This window comes from Mus caroli, unplaced genomic scaffold (assembly GCF_978045245.1).
Source record: "Mus caroli unplaced genomic scaffold, Mus_caroli_1 scaffold_6, whole genome shotgun sequence".
In the NCBI taxonomy this organism is placed as follows: domain Eukaryota; kingdom Metazoa; phylum Chordata; class Mammalia; order Rodentia; family Muridae; genus Mus; species Mus caroli.
In genome coordinates, this window is record NW_028227261.1 from 39,442,501 (window position 1) to 39,461,972 (window position 19,472).

Here is a 19,472-nt window from a genome sequence, read left to right on the forward strand (position 1 = left end):
ACGTTTAAAATGTATTAAAGCTCTATGGCTTACAGTAGACTTTCATGTGTCTAGATGGAGGCTTCCTGAGAGGATCACAGCAGGGCAGAGCAAGGCAGGAGCTGCTGACCCATAGGATTTCATGAAGACCTCTGGCCCTTTTCCATTTGGCCGTGTCTCTCCTATCTGGTTCTTATGCTGTTGGGTCTTTATATCCAAATTCAGACCTTTATGTTAATTATTACTACTACTACTACTACTAATACTACTACTACTAATAATAATGCCATCTAGGTAGTAGAGATGAACATCAGATACATATACAGGCCATTATTCCTTGCAGAATTATGGGTAGGCATTGCTGCTTTTATTTTGTAGAGAAACTGAAACAAGAAAAGGTAACAACCCTCCCTAGTGTTGAATAGCTTATGAGAGACAGAACTGTTTCCTGGCTTCAAAGCCCATGGTTCTTTTTCACTTTTTTTTTTTTTTTTTAATTATAACAATGTGTCCTTCAAAGGGAACTAAGGGATAAAACCGTCTGACTTAGGCGCTTGCTGCACCAGGAGGTTGTGCAAGGAGCTGCATTCCTTACTTCAGTAAATCCCCACAGCAGACGTGTGGGAGCCATTGGTGGCCTTCTTGTTGTCCACCTAAACTCTTGCAGTTGGGGACAGCCCAAAGCAGAGTTGTTACTGAGACCTGGAGCAGCTGCAAGATCAGGAATGGAGTTCCAGCTTCCAGTGAGATGGGAGAGCGGCTACTGGCTCTGTAGGGATGTGCCAGAGTGGGGCAGTCTCAGAACCTAGCCAGTCTCCGCTGCTTCCTGAAAGGGAAGACTGAAAAAAAGAAGCACAGGTGACAATACAGAGAGTCTTTAAAGTCACAGACAAGGTGTCACCCCTTTGGTCTCAGAAGGGATTGTCTGGCCTCCAGTGCCTAAAAGGAGGTTTTATTAGTTAGCCATCAGTTACTGTAACAAATGACACTGACAGTCAGCTTATAGGGAGAGAAGGTTTGGTCTTAGCTCTCAGTTTTCGAGGTTTTGGTTCATATTCAGGTGGCCCTGTTGCTCTTGGGCCTATAGCAAGCAGCAGGTATTGTGACCATTGAATGCATGACTGAGCAAGCCACTCACCTCAAAGTCAGGAAGCAAAGAGGAGGAAGAGAACAAGCTTGGGGTCTCACTAGCTCCTTCAAGGGTACATCCCCAGAAGAACTCCCACCAAGTCCCACTTCTTAAAGTTTCCACTACCTCCCAAGGGTCACTAAGCTGTCTACACATAGCTGTAGGAGGGCATTTGAGTCGTGAACTGTGGCAATACCTAAAGGAGGAACAAACTGAAGACCCCCTGATTCTCTTGGTTGGCATGTTGGTAGAAGTTTAAAGCCTCTGTCTTGATTGGTTCTTCCTCTATCTCACCTGGTGCTCCCCCAGTCTCAGTTGCTGCTCTCTCAATCTCAGCTGATGCTCCCTCAGTCTCAGTTGCTGCTCCCTCAGTCTGAGTGCTCCCAACGTGTGTGGTAAATGAAAGCCCATATTTAATGCTTGTCCAGAGCCAGGTTTTGTGTGACGAGGTATGACTATAAAAAAATAAGGCATCAATAATACCCCTGCTCTGAAAAGCCACTGACAACAATATAGAGGTAAGTACAGGGTACTTTGGGTGAATAAAAGGTCTCTTAGATCATACTGGGACTGGAGTGTCAACAGAACCCCCTGTAGAAGAATTATGCCCAAGCCAGTTGAAAAGATGACATCTGAGAAGGGGAGTATGTGTTCCAGTGGAAGGATCAGAATGAGCCAAAGCAAAGAGATGAGAGTCTGGTGAGTGAAACTAGACTCAGCTCTGTGCTGTATGTGCGTGGAGTACAGACCATGGTACAGGAGAGGACGCAGAAGCCAGAGGTCACTGTGCGCTCTGTCGGAATGTGAATCACCCCCAACCGCTTCTCTGCTTGGACTGGAGATCACCAAGTATGGAATACTTCCTTATCACCGTTGTTATCACGGTGCCTTCTGAATGACTCAGTCATAAAATGTGCAATTGTAAGGAGGAGAGAACTGTCATCATCAGCCTAAATCCTGAGTGTCAAAGCTCCACAGTCAAATGGTCACTTCTGTGGACATCTGTGGTTGGATGTGGACGGGTAGACTCTAAAATGTAGAGAAACCTGGGGATGTAGCTTGGTTGGCAATGTGCTGGTCTAACATGCACCAACCCTGGCTCAATCCCTGTGTGATCCCAGCCCTCAGGGAGGCAGAAGGATCAGAAGTTCAAGTCCATCCTCCCCTACATAGGGAATTTGAGGCTACCTGGAGCTATCTAAGAACCTTCCCTATCCCTACACACATAAGCACACATAGTGTGTGAGCCGGGTGTAATGATATCAACACACAACTGTAATCCGGGCACTTGAAAACAGGAAGATTGAGTTCAGGCCAGCTTTGGTTATATAGTGAAACCCAGTCTCCAAAAAAAAAAAAAAAAAAAAAAAAAAAGATCAATTAATTACTTTAATTTAAATGATATAAAGAGCAACAAAGAAACATATCTGGGATAGAAATACACTAAATACTTTAGATGTTAGGCTTTTTTAGTTATTCAAAGGTGGAAAAAAGCAATTGGGTTGAGCAGGTGGTATGTGACCAAGGACAACTGAAGAGTAGCTGAGCTTAGGGTACTGTGTATCCCCTCTATTCCTAGGTGCACCGTCCCTGAAGGAGGTGGGTTCTTCTGGGAAATGTGTTTACTATTAGGGTGCTTGCAAGGAGCTCAGAGTCCAAGACAAAATGGTCTTAACATGTGGCTGTCACTTGTGAATAAGGAGATCCATCCTGGCTCACTCAGAGGCAGATGACTCTCAGAGGTTGATTCTCAGCCCTTAAGGTTAGCCTGTTTCCTGACGCCCACTCCTATCCCTGACACAGCACAAAGCCTTGTGTCCCTGACTGTGTCCAATCAGTTCCTAGTAAGATCCACCACTTACCAAAGGTGAGGGTCCCTTGCAGATGTGGAAGGCCTGCTGTACAGGGCCTGGGTGAGACTTCCAATCAGGAGCAGCCTTTGAAGAACTGGCTTCTTGGGTCCCACAACCCCTTCCTGACAGGCTGTGGGAACTAGTGGTCTTCCTTGTGCATGAGTCCTTCTCATAAGGTTGTGACACACCATGCACAAGTCCTGCTTTGCGCAGTCGCAGTCGCAGTGAGACCCAGCCATGATGCACAGCGGGGGCCCCAAAGCCTTTTCCTATCCCAGGAAAGCCCAGGGACGGCCTGTCTTATATTAGCCAGGGAGGTAAAGTCAGATCTCTCACTTGCTGGGTGTGTCTGGATGGCCCTGAGACCACAGAGGACAAACAGGAGTCTCCGAAGGACCTGCTGATCTCCAGGGAGCCTTGGGTGGAGACACCAGAGCCCCGGGTAGAGATCGCCATGGGGGTACTATGGGGAGAAAGCTGCAGGAGTAAAGCTATTCTGAGCTCTGCTCCTGAACAGGCTCTGTAAGACCCCACTAAATAGACACAGACCTCCGCACCCGGGGGTTCTGAGTCACCCCAAAAGCCATGGGCCTGCAAGCCTCAGCTCTCTCTCTCCTCCTTTCTCTGGAGCTGCTAGACTGTGGAGATGGGAAGGATGGATCTCTGTAGCTTCACTCTCATGAAATGGCGCATCAGTAAGTGCTACTTAAGAAAACACATGGTCTGCCCCTCAAAAAGGCCCCCCTCTGCTGCCGCAGCCACCAACACCTTTCTTTATTCCGCCCAAACCTCACCAAGGGGAATTCGAAACAACTGTGGTGATAAATCCGCCTGCAGATAATTGGCAAGAAAACAACACTTGTGCAGTATATAACGTTTTATGGTTGTTTCATGTACTTTATTATAATACTAATGAGCAGTTATATATCAGGAGCTAACTGCACGCCGGATTAGCTTGTTAGCATGATATGAAATGGCAGAGCAAACAGTCCAGGCCCCTCGCTCCCTGCATGCCTCCCCCACCCTTCCTCCCTACCCCTCGGTCCCATTTGCACTCAGTAATTAGTATGCAAATGAGGCCCCGGGACCACACAAGTTCTAGTATATTACAAGGGCTTTATTATGCTCTTGTGAGTACATGATAGAAACGGCCCATGACAGTGTTTATCTCACTAGCTCTGTCCTGCCTTCCCCTTTATCTCCCTCTCCCATCTATCCCTTGGTATACAGAGAGAGAGAGAGAGTCCCTCATGGTTGCATGGTCTACAACCAATCCCTTCCTACGTCAGACCTTCAAATTTGATAGTGGTCAAACAGGTCTTCGAGCCTTGATCTGAACATACCCAATGACCATGCTGGGAGCCCAGTTCCACTTCCAGTCATCAAACTAAAAGAAAAATTTCCCTTTTCTGTGTTTTTCTTTTTGATCTTATGTGTGCACACCATGCACAAGTCCTGCATTACGCAGTAGCAGTGAGACCCAGCCATGATGCACAGTGGGTCTTTATCTTATGTGTACTTGTACACATACGTATGTGTGTGTGTGTGTGTGTGTGCGCGCGCGCACACACACAATGGCTCCTATGTAGAGATTAAAAGACGTGTGTGGGTCCCACCTTCTACATTGTTTGAGAAAGGGACTCTTGTTTGCTGCTGTGTATACCAGGTCGGCTGTCCAGTGAGCTTCCAGATATTCGCCCATCTCTACCTCCCATCTTCTCAGTGCTGAGATCACAGGTGACTACTGCCCCATCTGCTTTGTGTGGGTTCATGGGATAGGAACACATGTCCTCACACTTGTAAATTCATATGGAATTCCTTCCCATGAAGTCTTCTCAAAGCATAACTCATCCAGTCTACACTTCTGGAATTTGTCATCAATTTTTGCCACACGTAGGAGCTGTCTCTTTCTCCGTTGCATTTCACCTGAGTTCCAACTTGCAGAAGGGGTTTTGAATCCAGATTCTGTATTCCATCTTGCTGTCGGTCCCCAGCCTAGTCTCATTATAAATCTGTTACCCGAGTTGTTTACAGCATTAAGTTGTTGGTAAAACTGCTGAAGACAGATCCCAGCATGAGGAGACCTGCTTTCAAACAGCGATCAGTATTTCCTGTGTATGGTTATCCAGCTAGAATCCATCGTTCTCCCCTTTCTTCTACCCTCTTCTTCCTGTCTGCTTTACCCTATAAATGCTTCTTTAAAACCATGTCAGTCCACATGATGTCACTGTGACAAAATGTCTGAGTGGAGTCAACTTAAAGAACAGAAGGTTTATTTTGGCTCAAGGTTTCAGAGAAGTAGGTCGGCTGGCTCCAGGGCTTTGGGCCCAAGGTGAAGTAAACTGTCACAGAGAGGGGAGGATGCAGTAGAGCTCTAGCTCCCAGTGGCCTACTGCCTCCAGCTAGGCCCTCACCTCCTAAAAGCCTGTAGCTGTCTCATCTATTGATGTTAACACCTTATGATTCAATCACCTCTGGGGTCTTTGTTTGTTTGTTTGTTTGTTTGTTTGTTTTAAAGACATGGTTTTTCTGTATAGCTCTGGGTGTCTTGGAACTCTCTTTATAGACCAGGCTAACCTTGAACACAGAGATCTGCCTGCCTCTGCCTCCAGAGTACTGGGATTATAGGTGTGTACCACCAGTGCCCGGCCAAATCACTTCTTAACATCCCACGTGGCTGAACCTCATTCCACTGAGACCCAAGAGAGCTTTCAGTAAGTGAGCTTTTAGGAGGACTTCCAATTCAAGCCACAATACCTGCTTTCCTTAAACTGTCTCCCCTCAGCCCCTACTTCTCCTCGGGCATTCTCCTTCCTCTTGTTCTTTTCTGGGGACTGGGGAACTGGTGAGCACAGGGGAGGGAGTGGGCTGCAGTTGCCAAGTCACCAAGAGTTGCCCAGTCTGCGCATATTTGTCTGTTTTTACATTTTATTTTAGTTTTGCCTTTGTGCTGATGGTTGTTGCCTGCCCCTCCCCGCCCCCCCACCCCCAGACATGGTTTCTCTGTATAGCCCTGGCTGTCCTGGAACTCACTTTGTAGACCAGGCTAGCCTAGAATTCAGAAATCCGCCTGCCTCTGCCTCCCAAGTGCTGGGATTAAAGCGTGTACCACCACCACTGGCTGGTTGTTACCTTTGGTAAAAGCTGGTTCTCAAGTCTCCCCTTGAGCCCAGGACCATGCTCCTGGATCTTAGCAGACTGAGTTCTCATGGCCAGTCTCCTGAGGTGGCTTAGTAACATCTGACCCTAAATTCCGAAGCTCTCCACCCTTAGCTCCTCGGTTTTTGTTTGTTTGTTTGTTTGTTTGTTTGTTTCATTTGTCCATTTGTTTATTCAAAGTAAGCACTGCAGAGGACCCTTTGTGCCATATACCGTATTGGCTAGTGAGGTATAAGAATTCCTGTAGCATGATCCCTTCCACCCATGAGCTCAAACTAATGATCAAGGCACAATGTGACATCGAGGGAGGAGAGGTATGAAAAGGTCTCACAGGAGCAGAGAGGATCTGTGATCCAAGCTGGAGGGAGGGAGGTGATGCCTCAGAAGAGGTAGCACCAAGATCAGCCAAAAGGACGGGTAGGGTTTTACTAAACAATCTCCTACTTCATTGGAGTCCACTGTCTTGTCACTGACCTCCTCTAGTCTACTGTGCTTCCAGAACTTGTCAAGAGCCAGGCAAGGCATGGACGCCTTTGATCCCAGCACTTGAGAAGCAGAGGCAAGCAGATCTCTAAGAGTTCAAGGCCAGCCAGGGCTACACAGTGAAATGATATCTCAACTAAATAATAAATAAATGTATGTATATATAGACACACACACGTATACTTCTGTGTCCCACCTTGCTTCCTCTAACCTGCACTGCCCTTTCTACTCATACTGAACAGGCAGAAAAGTCTTCGAAGCACAAGAGCCATTCTTTCAGGCCGTTACTTTCCTTTGCTGTTGTTGATGGGATCCTGACACCAGCCTCCTGCCTCCAAGTGCACGGGTTAACCATAACCAGTGAAACTGTGTTCTTTGTAAAACTGTGGACAGTTCCTTTTGCCTCCAAGATACTTCCAGCTCTCGAGCATGTTCAGTCGGTCTTACTGATTAAATCTGTCTTGCCCCTCTATGACCAGGTTGGTGGTCTTGCCCATTCTTCTAAAGGCTGCCCATTGATTAAGAAGTGTTGCCCCAGCCCTAGATGAGCTTTGAACTGTGCCCTCTCTCCTCAACCAAGATCAAAGCTTGTACCTGATAGCATCCAAGGATCTCTGTGAGGCAGCTTTCCTTTCCTACTTACCCTGGCTACAGCAAGTCCCAGCAACATCCATAGACCATGACGCCAAAGCTGCTGATCTGAAAGGAAGACTAAGGCCCGGCTACAGAATAATGGTCCTCATGAATACTTAGCATAAGGAAGAGGGGGGGAAAATCTGTGTAGCAGGCAGTTTTTGTAAAGCGTTGAACTGTACCACAGATCACCCCCTGACAGGCCCTGATGTTAGCTCCTGGAATGGACCACAAGAGACTCATTAGAAAAAACAAATATTATCGCACGCTGAAATGATTTATGGAGAAAAATGAAAAATTTTGTGTGGCTGCCTTCCCTCTCACTCACTCCCCCTCGCCTCTGCCTTCTTCTAGGGAAGTTATTTATGGCTTCAGACCCTTAACAAGAGAACAGCAAAGCTCCGAGCTGATCACTCCTGCAAACTGCCTACATTTGATTTTTATTAGTGACTTAAAGCTTCCTTTTTTTTCTTTATTGTCCTGGGTGAACCAAAATGCATTTTAATGCCTGCTATTCAGGCCAGATGAGAAATACCTACAGACCCCCTGCACAAGCCAGCCACATTGGTGTCTCTCTCTAGGACCAGGGGTGGTGGTGTAGGAGGGAGAAAGACCAAACTAACTCTTGGACAGAACAAGTCAGGGACTGAGGCCACTGACTGCATATCTCCCTTGTGTAGAGGCCTCCAGGTACAGCAAATTGCCTTCTTCCTTGAGGCAGAGACTAAACCAAGTTAAGGTAGTGGTGATCAATATGTATCCCATGTTTGCAGTGTGATGGGGTTACTTTGGGCGTCTCTCTTAGGTTACTTCACATAATCTTCCCAGCAACTGGGAAGTGGGCGAATATCCTTAAGATCCCTTTTTGGAAGAGGAAACCAAACCTCAGAAAAGTCAAGGAATTTAATGAAAGCCACACAGCTAGTGACCAGCTAGGTTTAAACCCGGGAGCACTCCACAGCATCCCATGTCGTGCATCATTTCCTTGGTGGATTGTGATGTCTCTAGAACCCTGCCTTCTGAGAACTTGCTGGAAGATTCCTTAGAAGCCTGCTACCTAGCTGCGGCTTCTAGCTGAGTCATTACTACACTCCTTGGAAAGGACTGCTTCCAGGGCCTCCCGGCAGGGACTTGGAGATTGCCTGCCAGAAGGGGGAACTTGGAGGGCCCTGAGCTCTTCACACATCCAACAGGGATCCTGCTGGTGAAAAGAGGTATGTTCCCTTCTTGTCACCTGCACCAGATGATTGAAACCCTCAATATACCTCTTACCATGTGTTTCCTGTGTAAACTGCATAAAATGTAATCCTGAGGAAATTCCCTTTGAAGTCCCTCACATGGAATGTGACCCTTATTCCCCTCATTGTGGCAATCAGAACTCATGTAACAGAGGGCAAGCCTGACTGCCAGGATCATGGATCTCTTTCCCATCAGATCAGCTAGCTGGTCTCCTCCTCTTCCTACTTCTTCTTAGCTGGACTTCCTCTTCTTCTTCTTCTTCTTCCTCTTCTTCCTTTCCCTCCCCTCCCTCTATAGAGGTCAGAGGGCAACTTGTGTGAGTTCTCTCTTTCACTGCATAGGGTCCAGAGATCAAACGCAGGTCATGAGAATTGTTAGAAAATGCCTCCAACCCACTGAGCCATCTCACAGGCTTCGCAGCCATTTCTCATATGCATGTTGGCAGCAGCCAATAACAGATGGGGCAACATAGTCTGTCCAGATCATCCTTAAGGCAGCTTTATCATATCAGTCTTCAGTTTACCAGATGTTTCCCATCAGCCCGACAGTTAACTAAGATGCAACAGAAGCTCTCAGGGCACTGGGTACCACTAGACCAAGGCTGTGGCCTCCCAGAGGGCATCAGTAGAGGACTACACATTCAGCTTCAAGCCTTGCTAGAATCTCTGCTTCTTAAGATGTCTGCCTGACACCTAGATACTGTTGGGAGTGAAGCTGTCACCAGGGGACTTACTGAAAAGATGGCTTGGGAGTGAGGACGTGGGTCCTCAATCCCAAGTCACCTTAATCTCCAAAATTGTCCTCGGAAAGAAGCAAAGGTTCCAAGAAAGAGAGGGTTATTAACAAAAGAGAGGCAGGGCCCTGGATTAGTGTCCACGGAGGCTACACCTCCACGTGACCCATAACTCACTGTGACATCTCAACAGAGGAAGAGCTGCTGAGGAAGGGGCTCCCCGGGCTCCCCATCCCCACCTTGTCTCTGACTTACTAGAGTCCCCTGTGTATATCTGTGGAGGCAAGGAAGGACTTTGCCATCTGTGCCCCAGGAATCTTTCCTTGGCACATTGGGCCTGGAGAGGGGAACAGGATTGAGCTGGAAAAAGGAGCAGTCACTCCGGGGGGGCTGGGGGCGGGGGGGGGGGAGCTGGAGCCTCTCCTCCCGGCCCTAGCTGCTCTTTGGCCAGCGGGGCTGAGCCTCATTCCTGAGGGCGGGTCTCTCAGCAGGGTTGCTAGGCGCGGTGAGTGGGGTGCCCGCAAAGGCACTGCCTGGAGACCACTGGGGAGGCTGGGAAGAAGGAACGGCATTATTTGGCTGGTCCCTCCCTCCCTCCCTCCCCCAGCCTCAGCGCAGTGAGCTTTCCGGAGGGATGGTTATGAGCCCGCCCATCCCAAGGCCTTCCTCTTTGTGAGAAGACCTCCCCATCAGACCCCCCACCATCGCTGGCTTCGCCCCTCCCCCTCCCCTCCGGTTCAGCAGATCCAGAGTTAAGCCTGGGGTTAATGCCCAGTGACACCTGCAGGTTGGCTAGTGTTGTTGACATGGGGGTGGGGGGAGGGGAGGGGGGCGATGGGGGAGATCGTTGGTGGCTTTATTATGGAGAACTCAGCAGGCCTGGGGCCTTCTATTGTCCAAGTGGCAAATAAATAAATAGGAGAAAGTAAGTCTTCCCCCTGGCTTACCGACGGGAGGTTAACAGCTGGACATGACATGACAAATTGGGCATTTTTCTTTGGGGACTGATCCTTACTGCAGCTAGCAGGGAGAATGAGGGAGAGAGGGAGGGGGACTGGAGAGAGAGAGAGAGAGAGAGAGAGAGAGAGAGAGAGAGAGAGAGAGAGAGAGAGAAAGCGAGCGCATGAGTGGTGGAAGTGAACATCGGAGTTGTGTGTATGGGCATGAATATGTGGCTGGGGCATTCAGAGACTATGGTGCTGTCATATTTTTTATCTTAGAAAAAAAAAGGCAAAGGAAGCAGTGTGCACTTGTTTCAGTGTCTCAGGACCTGGTGCAGGGTATCTGGCTACAGGGTTGGAGGGAGCATACCCCTGAGAATCTGTCACCCTGGGCTTCTCCCATCCTTGTCCTGCCAAATGGAAAACCAAAAGGTAGCCACTGGCCCCCGTCTTAAAGGACCTCCTCCCTCCAGGTGGGTGGCATTTATAAGCACATGAATGATGTAGAGACGTGGGGCTGTGTGGCTCTTGCCGTCTTGCCCCACTGCTTGAACTAGTCCCCGTTGGACAGCTAAGCCTCCAGCTTGTCTCTGTAGCTAAGATCAGAGAGCTGCAGCCTTGGCTCAGCTCGCTCTTCTCCATGGAGATCCCAGGAACAAAGCTGGAAGACCAGAAGACTGACTATTGCCTCTGGCCAAGGCTCTTCCTGAAGACCATTAGGGAGGCTGGGACCTAGAGTGGCCTTGAGGCATAGGAGAAGGCTTGATCCCTGCCAGGGCTCAGCACTAGGTAAGCTGGGGAGTGGGAATCAGTCACTGGTCATTACCTTCTGAGGCAGCAGGCTGTGGTGGCACATAGCTTGATCTGACACCGTGTCCTATTCCGCCTCCTCTTGGCCATTTAGTCTCTATGAGCCTCCGTAATTTCCTCTAGGTGCAACAAGGATGGAACTGATATGTTCCACCTGGACCATTGGGGGGGGGGGCGTCTAATTGAGGTAACACACCTGTGCTGGGTGCAGAGTCTGGCCCCATGATAAATCCTTTGCAAAGGCCTAGCGCTGCTCTGAGCTGTCTTCCTTTTCCTTGTTGTCCTGTGCCTTAAGACTGAGACTAGACAAACCCATGGAACTGTCTCTGGTGAGAGGAAAGTATAGTCTGTTTATATTCATGGAAGTCCCATCTCCACAATTACCAAAGGCTGAGAACCCTAGGGAAGTGGCCCGTAGAAACATTGCCTCCTTCTAGGCTCTGGATTCTAACAGTGGGTGCAAGAAGCCTCTCTGGCTGTGGTTCTGACCATGACTGTGGCATGGGAGAGCCTGTTCAGTTTTCCAGGGTCTCACCCGGGCGGGAGTCAATATCTGTCTTTTAAGAACAGTCGTGAATGTTCTGGAAAGCATATTCTGCATTCTTCTGGGACCATCCAAGAGAACGAGAAGAAAATGGAGATTAAGGCTGGATTAATTCATTCCTTTACTGAGCATGTGCCAAGTGTCAACACTGCTCTTGACCCTGGGAATGGAGATGTACACAATGGGGTAGGGTCAGTGTGGGGGGTGGGGGGGGCGGGTGCTGCCCTGCTGGTTCAGCCACCTCAGTTCTCCAGAAAAGCACATGAGAGCCCTCTGAGTTCCCCCCTCCAGCCCAATTCCATGTGCTCAGCTAGGCCCTGTCTTTTACTCTCTTTGATGTTCTTCTTGAATTCAAATCAGTTGTGCCCAGGGGAGCTGGTCCCGGAGGACCCTGGGAGATAAAGCAGAAGAGGACCTGGTGTACACTGGGTGTCCTCGGTTGGAGGGGAAAACGCCTGGTAGTTCCTGGAGCTTTGCTAGAAGAAGTTTGAGAAACACATGAAGGAGCATGCCAGAGCTCTCTGGCACTGTGCATACATTGTCTAACCTCACCCACCCAGGCACTTTGTACAGAGACACTCTAAGCTTCAGAATGGCACTGGCCCTTTAACCCCACCACTGGACAGGCAGAGGCAGGCAGGTTTCTGTGAGTTCCAGGCCAGCCTGGTCTACTTAGTGAGTTCTAGGACATGTGGTGACACCTTCCCCCATCCTCACTCCCCCAAAAAAGAAGAAGGGAATGAACGAAGTGGAGGAGGAGGAGGAAGAAGAAGAAGATGAGGAGGGAGGTATACCAGAGCTGGCCAGTAGCTAGAACTCAGGTTCGAAACCAGAGCCTGTTCTTGCCCTTTCCCAGAACCCCTCATACTGGTTTCTCTCACCCAGGCCAGAGAGAGCCAGTTAGCCAGAGCAGAGGAGGAGGCAGAGACCAGGAGAGCTGGCCACACCAGACAGGTCTAAAGAAGAACAGAAATCTAGGGGACCTAAAGACAGGAGAGATCCCTGAACCTCCCTAACATAGCATAGTGGGACACAGTCATCAAAAGACATGTCCACATGGCCCTCTACTTCATGACATGTCCTCCTGCACAGAGGAAGGGGCTGTCTGAACCTGAGACAGATGTGGGGTCTAGTTCCCAAAGCATTTGAGCAGGCCCCATGTCACAGCAAGATTCAGAAGCCATCGGGCCTTTGTATGACAAAGGCGATGAGCTAAGTAGACCGTGGTCCCACTGCTCCTGCCCAGATGAGATCATGGAGGGAACTGGAGAGCTCACTCTCAGCCTTGGCCACTCCGACCGCATTTCCCCCACAACCATTGCCAAAAGGCCAAATCTCTGCCCTCCTTCTCAACCCTAGTTCAGTGGCCCTCAGGTCCCACCCAAGAGTCTCCATGCCATTTCTTTTTTTTTTTTTTTTTTTTTTTTTTTTTTTTTTTTTTCGAGACAGGGTTTCTCTGTATAGCCTTGGCTGTCCTGGAACTCACTTTGTAGACCAGGCTGGCCTCGAACTCAGAAATCCGCCTGCCTCTGCCTCCCGAGTGCTGGGATTAAAGGCGTGCGCCACCACGCCCGGCTTCCATGCCATTTCTACCTGGAGAGTCTTCTGCTTTGAGAGAGAGAGAGAGCTGGAGGCACCAGAGCTTTCTTCTTCCAGGAAGTCCCTTCCCCCACCCCACCCCACCCCGCCCCACCCGCTACTCACGCCCCTATATAATATTCCACGTTAGAGCTCATAAATGCTACTGCGGGTCCCCAGCCTGATTGAATTTGGAAGCCATTGTTTACAGACGTCTGGCTGTACAGGGGGATTTATTGAATTTTCCATGAAATGTTGCTCCCCTAATGCTGTAAAAGGCAAGCAGCCCACATCAGAGGAGCCCTGCGCTACAGGATCATGTTACCTCGAGATGGAGTGCCTGCCTCACGGTGTCCATGCACCAAGCTCTAGCTCTGGGCAGACATGAGAGGCCTAGAGTGTCACACCTTCTGAGCCAACCTCTTGCTCTCCTTTCCCCTCTGCTCACTTCCAGTCAGTCAGAAAGCCCTGGAGACTCCATCCCACCTGCGATGGCCCTCCTGCTGCAGTGGCTGCATGTCTCCTCCCCTGCAGGTCCTCCTTGGCATTCCCTAAACTCTGAATCATATCCCTCTTGCAGATGGCACGTAGCAGGTGAACAGTATAGACAGGGAGAGAAGGTGGCAGGGCAGAAAAAGGCTGAAAGGAGCTGGGATGTTTGAAAGCATCATAGGGTAAGAGGGATCCTTCTTCCCAAGCTGCTGGCACACAGAACCTCTGGATCTGGAGCATAAGAGACCCCGGGACCAAGAATGGTACCATCAGCAGCCTGTAAACATTGAAGTGGAGACATGTCATTTTGTATACTGGGCGGTACAGCCAGACTGGCTTTTCCCTATATTAGAAAGCACATCCTTCAAACCCCCATCGCTCGTGTTTCCAACCCCTTCCCAGCCTCACTGCGCAGTTTATTTCTATTTAAGCTCCTTCGTTTCTCGCAGCTGCCTCATTTCTGCCGCCATCCTTAACTCTTTATTGAATCTGTTCTCTCGAAGGTCATTAATCCAAATCCCAAGCTCATCTTGGTCCCCACCCATCTTAGCACCTTCCTCAACCTTTATCTGTCCCTGTCTCTCTCGTACCCTCTCCCTGGCCCTTTGCCACCAACACCTTCCCTTTTCGTCCACCCACCCTAAATAACAGGAGGTGTTCTTGGGGGTTCCATGTTGGTCCCCTCGCTCCCAGGATGCACTTCAGCCTGATGAGCTCATCCTTCGTGCACTCGGCTGTCATCCTTATAAGGCTCCAAACCCGACCTCGTGCTGCTCCACTCCCATTTTTTTCCAACTGCCTGGTGAATGTCCTCTGTGCTCTGGCCCACAGACATCTAAGAATGGAGTCTTTCCCCCCTCACCCCACGTGCTCCACAGTGCACCCTCCGCAGGCCTTATCTCCGTTGATGACATTATCACCCTCTCAATTACTCAGTCATGAGATCCTGAAGTGGTCTTCAGCAAGGATGCTGTAGACTGGGATACTGAGTGCATGCCGATTGTGCATGCCTGTGGCCCTTAGTCCCTTCCCCCTCCCACAGTGTCCTAAAGTCTCAGAACTCCCTCCCTTTCTTAACCAGCCCTGATATCTCTTCCTTCCAAGTTCTGTCCCTCATTGTGGTGGCCTCCCTCTGTCTGTGTCTTACCCGGCCTCTCCAGTGGGATTGATGGACCTCCAGAGAGAAAGTAGTGATGGTCTATGAAAAGCATGTGTTCCCCACTTAGACAAACAGGCCACACTGCAGGGAGCCCTGGAGAGAGCCCCCAGGCCGGCCTCTTAGCTGGCAGCCTGACCCTTTCTCCCTGAGGAAGGGGGAGCAATGGTTCTGCAAAGCAGTAGCGACATGTTGTTTTCTCTGATTTCATTGGTTTATTTATCCTATGTGTGGGCGCCATCTGTCCAATCTCCAAAATGAGGCACAGCCGGGACTCTAAGCCACCCCAAGATCCCTGTCCTCAACGGACAGCTCTGAAGGGTCCTAGAAACAAACTTAAGTTTGAAGTTTATCCCAGGCAGAGCAGAAGCTTGGGAAGGCCTCGGGCCTTAGAGCGCTATTGACCTCTACATAGAAGGAGATGGGCTAGGGGATGCTGGCCGTAGCTCAGTTGGTAGAGTGCTTGCCTAGCACGCACAAAGCTGGCGTTCAATCCCTAGCCCGGCAGACAACTGGGCTGTAGACCGCCTCCTGCTAGCTCTCCATCCTAGTAGGCCCTTGAGCAAGGCCAGGAGGTACTGGGGGGCTTAGAGAAATGGACTAAGGCCAGTCCATGGCAAGAGTCCAGGAGGGCCAGACTGACCCTCCCACTACAGCTGAGAGAAGCAGGAATAAGAGATAGAAAAGCAGGATAGAGATAATTAAGGCTGTCGACAATCGGGGCCAGGGCCTGCTGTGTGCTAGTCTACGGGTGTGTGTTGGCTGGAGGGCTTTTGAGTTCTGTGCAGGGAATGGAAGTTTTTCAGAGCTCAGAGACAATAGGGTGGGCCTCCCCTCTCCACATACCTCCGTTCCAGGGAATGCCCATATCGAATCTGAGGACTTCTCTTCAGTGATGTGCCTAATGGGAAAAGAAAGCCATGGGAGAATGGGAAAGGAGGGTGCTCTAGACGACCGCTGTACAAAGGTCGCCTTCTGTCCATTCTCAGGAACAGGAGCCTCCCTGAACACCTTGGTCTGCAGCAGATTCCTACATTACCTTAACCTTGCCCAGTGGTACCCTGGGAGTGGCCCTGAAGCACCACACAGCCATGCAGTCAGGAGCTTCTTCCCAGGATTTCAGAGCTGGACTGCTTCCTGCCATACGGCTCCTTGGTCACCTTGGGACAAGGATCCCTCGTCCCTTTCTCCCATGGTGTCCCCCAAATGTAGGCACTTTCCTAGTGTCACTTGAGCCATCCCCCACCACAGAAACCCAAGTTGTCTTCCCTCAGCCCCTGTAAATCTGCCCCCTCCTGCCTTTATTTATCACCCATATCTAATCAGACAAGCAAGTCCCGGCCTTCTTTCTTTTATCCTCTCCCCTCCTATAACCACTCATAATGGGGAGGGGAAAAAACCCACCCCTGATCCCACTTCACGGGGAAAACTGTTATCCATCTCATACTCTATTTCCTTTCTCAATGCCAAATTGAAAAAGCGCAAGTGTTAGAATCGTGAATGCCTAAGTAAGACCTGTGTCCGTGCCACTTAAGAGCTGTGTGACTTGGTGCCTCTGTTGTCCTGTTGGTGAGATGAACTGTCTGTCATACTACCTGCTTCCTGGGGAGACGTGACTTCTCAGGATGACTTCTCGGGAGGACCAGCTAGGAAGGTGCTGGGTTCAATGCTTACTGTATCAAAGCACTCAGGAAACATTAGCGGCAGACTTACAGAAGCAAACGCAGATAGAGAGGTCTCTCTGCAGGCCCTTTACCCAGTTTAGCTGGGGCAAACACCTCACACCACCATGGCACCGCCATCAAGGCTAAGAATTGGCTAGGTATGGTGAAACACATTGACATCCCAAAAGACTGAGGCAGGAGTTGAAGTTCAAGAGCAGTGTGAGCTACAAAATGAGATTGTCTCAAGAACAAAAGCAGACTAAAAGCTAAGATGTTAGCATTGATTCCATTATTATTTAGCGAAACTGTTCATCGGCTGTTCGCTGAGCTGCAGGTCCCCCAACTGGCCCAATGATCAACGTCCTTTTTCTCTTCCAGAATCCTGTCCAGAGCACATTTATATCATGTTTTTTTCTACTTAACATTTTATTGCTAGCAATTTCTAATTCCATTAAATAAGCTTTCAAACCCCTTCTCTAATGATACCAAAATATTTCATTGTGCCGTATGCTTTGATGCTTAGCCATTTTCCCTCCATGAATATTTAGATGCTTCCTTTTTCTTTCTCATTTATGTTATTATTCATAACATAAAACACCAGTGAACATTGTTAAATATGCAGTTTTATTTGTGTGTTTGTTTGTTTGTCTTATTGTATGGCCCCAACTGTAGACCAGGCTGGCCTGGAACTCAGAGATCTGCCTGCCTCTGCCTCTCAAGTGCTGAGATTAAGGGTGTGTGCCACCACACCAAGCAAATAATTCATATTTTGAGAATTCCTGATAATTTCCGTGGGTTAGAAATTGTTAGGTTGGGTTGGAGAAGATGGCTCAGTGGTTAAGAGCATGGGCTGCTCTTCCAGAGGTCCTGAGTTCAATTCCCAGCAACCACATGGTGGCTCACAACCATCTGTAATGGGCTCCGATGCCCTCTTCTGGTGTGTCTGAAGATAGCTCCATTGTATTCATTAAATAAATAAATAAATAAATAAATAAATAAATAAATAAATAGTAAGAAATAAATTGTTAGGTCAGGCTAGCAAGAAGGGTAAAAGAGTAACTGCTTGAGTTTGAGTTCCTGAAACTGCATGGCAGATGGAGAGAACCTGCCCTCTGGCCTCACACCGTGGCCTAAGCCTCTTGCATGAAAACATAAATAAATTTAAGTATATAACCTTAAATAATTGGAAAACAAGAAAGTATTAGGTCAAAAATGTATGAATTTGGAGCCTGGGGATATACCTCAGTGGCAGAATGCAGGCCTGGGGTGTGTAGGTTCCTGGGTTTGAGTCTTACCATTTCTATCTGTCTTGTCTGTCTATCTGTCTGTCTGTCTGCATGTCTGTGTGTGTCTCTCCCTCTCTTTTACACACAAGTGTGCATGAGCGTACACACACAAAGAAAAGGCATGGGGTTTTTTAAAGCTATCGACGCATTGATAAGATGGCCTCCCAGAAAGGTTAGACCAGCAGACTCAGTAGCAATGAATGATTATGCTCATTTTCTTAAAACATAACCCTATGATCAATTTTTAAATCTTTACTAATTTAATTAGAAAAATAAAGCTTGGGCCAGCAAGATAGCTCAGCTGGTAGAAGACACTTGCCACCAAGCCTGGCAACCTGAGTTCAGTCCCTGAGCTGGCCCGCATGGTAGAAGAGGAAGCTCAGGGCTTGCACACTCCCTCATACACAGTCAATCAATGAAAAACAAGCAAAGCTTGTGGAGCAGTCTCTCATTGGCTTCCCTGCCTCGAATTCACCTTGCACATCCCCACCAGGGCATGCATCCTGGCCTAAGGTTTTACCATAGTCTTTCTCTGCTCCATATCCTTCAGTCTTTGTCTGTCTGTCTCTCTCACACATACACTACACCCACACACAGCACATAAGCTAGGACTCCTCAGTGTGACATTCCCACAAACCAAGCTTTAGCCTCCACTCCTCGCCTGTACTTCTGGCTCTTCTTGGGAACGGTTAGCAGCCCACCCCTGGAGTCCCCACCCAGAGCAACTGATCACCTCTGTGCATCACCCCGGTGGTCCTGGGAGATGCTGTCAAAACACAGGTGACAGGCCACTGAAACAGGGGCTGTGGAGGCTGATCACTTAAGATGCTCAGAGGAAGAGGAAGCAGACTGAGAACCAGTGACCACACAAACAGGTCTTGTAACTGGCTTCCTTTTGGCTCGCATGTGTGCATCACCTCAGACCCTCCTGGATGAAAACGAAGCCCCAAACGAGTGTTCTGGTCGACCCACTCCCATCCTTGACTCGCATCTCTTAGTGACTCAAGTGAGACTGGGAATCACTGGGAATCATGTGCAATGCCTCTGTCTCAGTCACTCACTCCAGCACACCAGACACCACCCAGTCCTATTAAGCTTCATTGTCTCTAGCCTCAGCTACTGTGTCAGTCTCTGTAATGTCTCCCTTTTCCTAAGTATCTCACCAAGCTGTATTCCAGCCTATAGCTAAAGACTTTAGTACAGGCATCTGACCCAGTCCTTTTCTTGTGTGCAAACTCTGCTCTTCTCAAGGCTAGCTAGAATACATCTCTCCAGTAGCATGGATGCCTGTGTCTGAGCTGGTCTCTACCTGTTCTCCCACTAGTTTCTCAATACTCTCCATCCTGAGTTTCATACTATTGCTTGTCTTTCTCAGGACACCAACTCCAGCTGCCTGCCTTTGCACCTGCTCTCCCCTCTTGCTCTGTAACTCTCTAGCCCTTCTCCCTCAACCCCCACCCTGGCTCCGATTAACTCATTTCCAACCTTAGCCTAGACTCACTTACTGCACCTTATGTACACACACACACACAATCAGGACTGGTGCTACTTTGTGTATTTACTCAACACACACACACATACACACACTACTCACACCTCTAATAAGGTTATTTCATTATAATAGCATGGTTAATCAACTGTTTCATCAACAAAACTGTGTGCTCAGTGAGAACAGGGGTATGTTTTGTTTCCTGCTTGCTGTCTCCACTAGTATAGGACCTTGAACATGGTAAATGTTCCACAAATATTTGCTGACTCTAAGAGTGACTACATACTTCAAGCATAGTCCTGAC

At 48.9% G+C, this 19,472-nt stretch overlaps 1 protein-coding gene across 3 annotated transcripts in view; it reads left to right on the plus strand.

The window, feature by feature from the left end:
- Rnf220 (ring finger protein 220) overlaps positions 1-19,472 on the plus strand; it is a 219,011-nt gene that overhangs the window by 105,682 nt on the left and 93,857 nt on the right. Inside the window, exon 1 of one of the 3 annotated variants that reach the window (XM_021159692.3) lies at positions 8,383-8,450. The exons of the other annotated variants lie outside the window; for them this stretch is intronic. The gene's annotated coding sequence lies outside the window, so the exon portion shown is untranslated. Of the gene's footprint in view, positions 1-8,382; positions 8,451-19,472 lie in introns of those variants that run through there. 3 annotated transcript variants of the gene reach the window in all.